At 41.0% G+C, this 7895-nt stretch overlaps 1 protein-coding gene across 3 annotated transcripts in view; it reads right to left on the minus strand.

Annotated features, from left to right (window-relative positions):
• The window catches only part of Ugt8 (UDP glycosyltransferase 8), a 68284-nt gene extending 60791 nt beyond the window's left edge, over positions 1-7493 (minus strand). Inside the window, exon 1 of one of the 3 annotated variants that reach the window (XM_017591052.3) lies at positions 7358-7481. The gene's annotated coding sequence lies outside the window, so the exon portion shown is untranslated. 3 annotated transcript variants of the gene reach the window in all.
• Positions 7494-7895: the final 402 nt, after the last annotated feature.

Here is a 7895-nt window from a genome sequence, read left to right on the forward strand (position 1 = left end):
ATTCATTGCTACCTATGCAGGTTTTTTTTTTCTAATTTTGAAAATTGCCCAGAATATACAGAGAAAAATACCCAGAAACACAGATGAAGAACACTGTTGTAGAGCAGAGTGTGAGCCTTCAGCAAGGAAAAAAGGAACAGACATGATGGTGGGGCCTAAAGGAGATGTTTTCATGTAATTTCCACCAGATTATGAAAGGATTTCAGAAAATGAGGTGTTTGGTATACCTCCAGTACATAATTCTCAGCAAGAGACTTTACTGGTCACTCCCAAAAGTAACTTAAAAACTCTGGGGGGTTGAGGATTTAGCTCAGTGGTAGAGCGCTTGCCTAGCAAGCGCAAGGCACTGGGTTCGGTCCCCAGCTCCCAAAAAAAAAAGAAAAAAAAAAGAAAAAAAAAACTCTGAACTCTCACATCATGCTTATAGTAAAATTCTACTACTTCTTGGCAATATACCTGAAGCATGTCAAGAATACAGTGATAGAACATACATGTAACAGTTTTTATAAACTACAGAAAGACAAATAAGCTAGTTTGGGATAGTTATACATATTCATTTAATCCTAGCTCTCTGGGAAGTGGAGATTCAAGGTTATCCTCTACTAGTTAGTGAGTTCCAAACAGCCTATGCTACATGAAACCTTGTTTCAAAAACAAAACAAAAATCTGTATGAATATAGTATTTTATTTTCTCCTAAAATATAATTATCACTTCTAAGATAAGGCTAGAGTCTGAGCTACATCCCACTCACAAATATCCCTAGTATAGCTCAGTTCTGGGATGACAGGGCCCCACATAGGATGCCAATACCACAGGCAAGTCTTTGCTTTAATTGCATTCATCCCCAGATCAATACTCTTGGCTTCTTTGTGTGACACAGCCAGCTCACAGAAAGCATAACACAGAGTCTAGCTGCTTCTCTTTGAATGTTGTTCCAATACGGTTTTCACTTTCTCTGTCATCCTCACTTAGATCTTATTCACTGCTTCTAATTTCTCCTTCTAGATTTCCTTACCCTAATCATGTCTCTATTAAACATATTCTTAACATTTTCAAAGTCAGGAGAAAACAGAGTTAGTGATTAGCATTAGTTTCCTTAAAATAGTTTCAGCCTTGCCCTTATCCATAAAAGCATATCCTTTCCCTGCTTCCCCCATCCCTGTCAAATAAACAGGCAAACCTGTTTGACTAGTTTGCTCTTAAGCTCTACTAAGTAGAAAGACCAAGTGGACAATAAAGCTATGGAAAGCACACAGGCCATTTTTCTTTGGGAAAGTTTCACAAAACCTGCAGTGTTAAGCAGGTCTTTCAGAACACTAAGACCTCAGTACATACTCATTATGTCATTCCAGAAATTAAAAAAAAAATTCCTCTTGCTATTCTTCTACATTATCAATATTGTTATGGCAATGGTGTAGAATAATAGTAAGACTATTTAAAACGGTGTTCAAATTTTATAACTGAGCTAAGTGTGGAGACACACAGTATTCTGGAAGCTGGGGATGGAGGACTACAAATCCGATATCTGTTGTGCTATACAAAAAGACTGTAAAAAAAAATCTGATGATTGAATTACATTCAATAATAGAGGTGTGCCCAAGTGTTTTTATTGTTGTGTGTGTACTTAAGCAGAATAACAAGCTTTGAATTTCAAATAGGTTACTCAAAGAGGATTCTTCCCATGGTTCTTTGTTGTTGTTCTGAATAGCAATGTCCTTTAGTTTATTTATTTAAAATATGAGATACTTTTAAATCATCAGCTACATTTTATTTTACTGAAAACAGGATTTATATTATTCAAAAGGTGTTTAGCATAGAAAATATCAACTATATTATTTTAAAAATCTGTGTTCTGTATACATGTAGTGTAATGTATGTGTGTCTATGTTCCTGGCATGTGTGGAGGTCAGAGGACAACGTTGGATTTCAACTCTTTCTCTTTCCACCTTGTTTGAGATAAGGTCTCTTAGTTTGGATTTTGTTATTTTGTAACTGTGTACATCAGGCTTGATAGCCTGTGAGTACCCAAGATTCTCTCCTCTCTCCTTCCCATCTCACCATAGGAATGCTGGCCTTGCAGATACAGTCCCATTTCTGGGTATAGGTGCATTCTAAAGATCTGAACTCAAGCTGAACTCAAGCTGAGGCTTGTGGAAGAAATGCTTACCCTACTGAACTATCTCCCTAGCCTTTACAAGTATTTTTATAAATGTTAAATATTGCCCTATAACCTTCAAGTCTTTTGAAATCTTAAAATCCATATGGTTCAATTTACTCAATATAAAGAAAATCTTACAGAAAGTGTAGCAAATTTGCACACATAATTTTACTTTTTAATACTTGGGCATACAATTGAAAGTTTTTTCACTTGAAGAAATATTAGTCCCATAGTTTCCTCTTATTAAAACATGGTATACTTAGTATAATAGTTAAAATATGACAGAACCTTGAAAATACTTTATGCATTAAAAATTCACATAAAGTATCTAAGGCCATAATGAAGATCTCCAAAATGTCCCTACTATACAGTCTTCCCATCTACTAAAATATTTTAAAACTTAGGCAACTGCCCAGCCTAAAAGCAGCAACTGACCTACGCCATCCTAGATACCACACAGCTCATCAATTCAAAACTAGCATTTTTGCTCTGGCGACTATATAATGCTTAATGCCTATCTATATTTAACACTCCTCTCTAAACAAATTTCAACTTGGCTTAATGCCTATCTACATGTAACATTCCTCTCTAAGCAAACTTCAACTTGGATTTGCTGTCCCTCTAAGGGAGTACTAAGAAAGACCGTAAGTATCAAATGAGGAAAAATTAAGTTTGTAAACAACATGGAATAGAAAAAAAACCTTAAACTGAAATCATATAGTTCTCTACTATTTGCAATTAATAGAACTGTGTACTGTATGGTAAGCAGAGCAGGAAAAAAGTCATGGGACGTCAACTCTGCCAAAGGGAGGTACTGATAGCAGAAAATGTGGGTAAAGATTTTCAAAGAGGAAATAGCCAAGCCATCTAGGACCTGGATGAGCTCACTTCTCTGCTCCAATTTTTAAATGTCTGTTAATTCCATTAGCTTCTCAAGTAAAATATTATAAATTGATCACCTTATAAATGTTTTTGGAAAAAACTTGCCAGGTAGCATTTTGTAAAGTAAAACTCACTATGAGTCTTCTAATCAGAAAGCCAAGGTCTGTCTTCATTAAAATTAGTAGGTAACCTTCTAGGCACTGTGCTTAAGCCTATTGTCTTTGATTCTCACAGAAGCCTTATAATGCAAATGTGTTGACTCCTAGTTTGCAGATTAAAGATAGGAATTGAACTAAAAGCCCCAAACACAGGAGAGCCTGAGTGAAGGAAGGCAGAACAGAACTGTCTAATGCTCCTCATTTTGTCTCCCAAAGGTTTACTTCTTAGAGTTCTCTCCTTTTCCCCTTATCCTGCCCCACCCTCTTCTTTTCCACCTCATTTTTGTTATTCCCTGTTTTTCAAACCAGTTGTCAAATTTGTTCTCCCTTGCTGCATATTTTCCTCCTAAATCTTGGTACCTTTCCTGGTAAGTCCACAAACTTTCAACGTTTACAAGTATGTTGCATGTGTTATTCATGCATCCACCCATTAAAATACAGATTTACTATCTAACCAAGAATTGTCTTTTCCAAACTTTGTTTAATGATTCACTGAGTGCACATCTATAATGGACTTACAGCACTTCAGACTAGGTATGGCCCAAGCTGAACCTGACACCTTTGCTTCTCAAATCAGACTCTTATCCCAGTCTTCCCCCATATTCTATCATCATATCCACCACCCACTCTTCTAGAGTCTAACTGGTACTCTCTCTCAAGTAACACTTACCAAGTTAGATCCTCTTATCAAGGTCATCCCAATACCTAACAGCTGCTCCTGTCTTAGATGTCTGAGATCCATCACTCTAGACTGCTACAAAGTTGACCTTTCACCACATCATACCTCTTTTAAAAACAATTCTGCATAGAGAGAGAACCACACCCCTCAGGGTGTCAAACAAACATGCAGAATCTTATTTGTGCTACCCTAGACTTCATGTCCCCTTTCAGAAATCCTTTCAAGTCTTCCTGAATCGAGAACTAGCCATTCCCAAATCCTTACTCAGATACTCTGATCACTCTTTTACCACAGCATTTAAATGACAGTACTCTTCTTATTAATATTAGTTTCCCACTTTGTCTCAGGTGTGCAAAACATGTTATAGTGTATTAAGCTGTTATTTAAATGTCAAGATACTGTAATTCCCCATAACTTAAAACAAATGTTCCCATAGTTCTTGATTATGTACTAGTAGATTTCCCTCTTAGACTACTTCAGTAGTCTAATCTTAGTGCACAGATTGTAATGCTATTACTAAATACTTGATGGAGGAAAGAATATACGTTCATGAAATGCTTCACAATAAGAACATATGACTACCACTGTTTTCAAGACTAATAGACTTTCTTTTTCAGACTGATTTGATTATGTAGCTCCTCCTTAGGCAGGTATGCAAAGTAACATTTAAATAATTTAACAAGCATCCAGTATGGTTAGCAGGACTCTCAAATTACACTTTTATTTAGCTTCCAGGATAGGGAACTATTAACACTACACCAAGTTAATGAGTTTTAATGGTAGAAAGAAGTACATGAAAGAAAAATAACCCAGGCCCACATTTTTAAAAAAGTAAAAATATAAAAATAAAAATAAAAGTGTTGATTTAATTAAAAAAATAAACAGCCAAATTGTCTAGAGTGAAGATATTCTTATAAAGATCTCTTGTAAAACTTTTCTATATATAAACACATTAATATCTTTCATATACAGATCACTCTTCTGAGAGTCTCATTGAGTCCCATAGTACAGCAAAGAGCACATGAACAAAAATTATCTGTCACAGAATCTGTGGGCTTTGTACTTGGCAATAGATACACCATTTCAAGAGGACAAAAAAAATGCAATGGATAATACAGCATCAGGACCCACTTCCAGCCTAACAGCAGCAGAAAGTGATAGCTGATAACAGAAAGGGGACCCAGACAAAGCATATAAAGAAGAATGGTACCTCTGTCTCCGTTCTAGTACTTCAGCCCAGCAGGCAAAGGCCAGGAACTACAAGCAAAATAGTTCAGTATGCCTCAATAAATGGTACTGTTCAATCCTCTATAGATTCACACTTAGAAACACACCCAGACACCACATAAATAAATAGAAAGACATATAGATGTATAGATAGATAGATAGATAGATAGATAGATAGATAGATAGATAGATAGATAGATAGATAGATAGATGGCATATCCAGTAACTTCTGAAGACAGAACAAGGTTTGCAAAATGCTTATTTTAGCTTTTTTTTTTTTTTTAGCTTTTTTGAAGTTCTGGTTATTAATACTGTAGGGTAACTCAGAAAATATTTGTATGAAAATAAGCACCAACTCACATATTGTCATAATAATATACATTGTATAAGCAAACAATAGTACCCACTTGGCAATTTTCAGGTGTGCTCTGGAAATTGAGAATTAATTAATCAGTAAACTTGCATTATTTGATATGCAGGTCTATAAATTATTCTGAAAAGGTATCTGAGAATTGATGGTAAGTTTTACAGCAATTTTTAAATAACTAAACTCATAACAGAACTGCCCATGGGTATCTTGAAATGTCCCAATTTAAATAACTAGCAATCTTAACTATAAAACAACTCTTATCAAAATCAAATCTTACAAAATCTCTTAAAATACATTTACTGAATTTGTTTATTATAACAGGTGTTCTAAGTATGAGTATAAACACAAAACTGTAAAGTTTGGACTCAAAGAGATCAATTATCTACAGTAGAAAAAGGCCAGTTGTATGAGCTGTTGTTCTAAATGGGAAGACACTGTTTGCCTATAGTTTAAAAATGTTCCTACATGGATAGATTAGACAACACTAGATTTGCACTTAACCTTGCCAATGGCAGGTACATCAGACAGTGCTGATCTATTCACCATCTAGGAGAGTTAAGAGTTGCTGAGCAGACATGACCATAGGAAGGCCTCAAGCTAACAAGAAACTGTTTCTTCAGGAAAAATTAAACTGCAGACTCACAGTTAATTTGATTAACACAAGTTCTGTTCTTTCTTATCACCTGCTTAAGTGTCTTTTTTTTCAATTAATTTTTTTTAAAAAAGCCTAGGGACAATGCCTGACCCTTAATGCTATTAGAATGCTGAGTAAGGAAGAATTTCTAGACTTTTTCTAACAAATGTCTTTTTTTAATCTAGGCTCACGGGTTAGGAAGCCTGCATTCAAGTGGGTATCGGTTTGTTTCGGGGGAATGTGGCATTATAGATAGAAACAAGGGCATATTTGGAACCTAGCCAAACCACAACACATTCCTGACATTAATTTAAACAAAGTTGTACAACTTAACAGCCTAAGATTACCAAAACAAAAACAAAAACAAAAAACTCCAAAACTTAGTGTTCTCCTTTGAATCTTTTAAGAGGACAGCCTTATGAAATAAAAGCATGACATTGTGTCACAACAGTGGAGGCTCTATGGAGGTTAAGAAAGTCACCCCTTTCCTCCCTTGTGGTTATTCCTCCCCCAACAGAGGAGTTTTCCACCTTTTCTTGAGTTTCTGAGACTCAGAGCACTCGGTCCCTCCATGCCCTTCAGAACTCCAAAAGCTGCTGTGCGCCTTGGTACAGCATCTCAGTACAGGTGAAGCAGTGACCCCTGTCCCTAAGTACTGCGGAGCGTCACGTTCTTGGTACCCAACTTTAGAAGCCTTCAAAGCCAATGCCCGGGAGCGCACAGGTCAGGTGCTGACAGGAGACACCTCCGAGCGTCCTTTTGCCCGGACGCACTGCACCCTCGAGCGCTCAGCGCCGCGCTCTCCGCCTGCAACCCCGCAGCGCCCATCTCCGGCCAAGCGGCTCCTTAGGAGCAGGCGACTGCCCCGCGCGGCCCCGGCCCGCCAGCCCGCAGCTTGTCCCCTTCTCCCCGCACTCCCGTCTGCCTTCCCCGGGCCATGAGCGACCGTGCTGTCTTCTGTCCACTACTGCGGTCACCAAAAGGTCCCGCGTGTGCGCGCGGCCGGGGACCGTCCCTTCCCCAGCGCACCCCTCAGGCACCCTCAGCCGGAACGCGGCGGGCCGGAGAGTTGCAAGCGGCGGCTGCAGGCGCCCATCCTTGCCTCAAGTCAAGTGCAAGGTCCCGCGTCCGGACCGGTGGGCGCCCCCTTGATCTGCTTCCGCCACCATGGGACCCCGCAAGGTGACAAGCCCTAACTCTCCACAGCCCCCACGCCGGCCGCCTCAGAGGGCGCGAGCGCTCCCTCACCTCGGGCGGAGAACAACTGTGTCCCGGAGCCCTCCGTCCCCGTGCCCCTGCCGACGCCCGCCGCTTACCGCGTCCTTCGGCTGCTGCGCGGGAGTTGGAAAGCGCCTCTGCCGCGGGACGGTGTCTGTGGAGCGAGCGCGCGTCGTCGCCCTCGGAGGCTGGGCGTGAGGGAAGCTGCAGCGCGCCTGCCAGCTTAAGACGGGCGCTCTAGGGCAGGCGATGCTCCGCGGTGCCCTCCCTCGGGGCCGCAGCGCGCCTGCTCCTCCGCGGGGCCCGCGCGCCCCGCCCCCGCTCCCGCCCCCCTCCTCAGCGCGCGGCTCCCGAGCGGGAGCGCGCCCAGGACCGCGCGCGCCCCCGACTCCCCTCCCCCGCCCCCCAGCCGTCACTCAAACCTCCTGGCCGCGCGCAGCCTCGGCCGGGACACCGCTGCGCACGCGCCTCGACGGCGAGCGGAGATGCTGCGAGGCTGCACCTGTCACCAAAGTCTCCGCTCCAGACGCGCCTGCGCCCAGCCTCCTCCTCCTCGTCTGCCGCTTTT

The sequence above is a fragment of the Rattus norvegicus genome, chromosome 2, assembly GCF_036323735.1.
Source record: "Rattus norvegicus strain BN/NHsdMcwi chromosome 2, GRCr8, whole genome shotgun sequence".
Taxonomy (NCBI): Eukaryota; Metazoa; Chordata; class Mammalia; order Rodentia; family Muridae; genus Rattus; species Rattus norvegicus.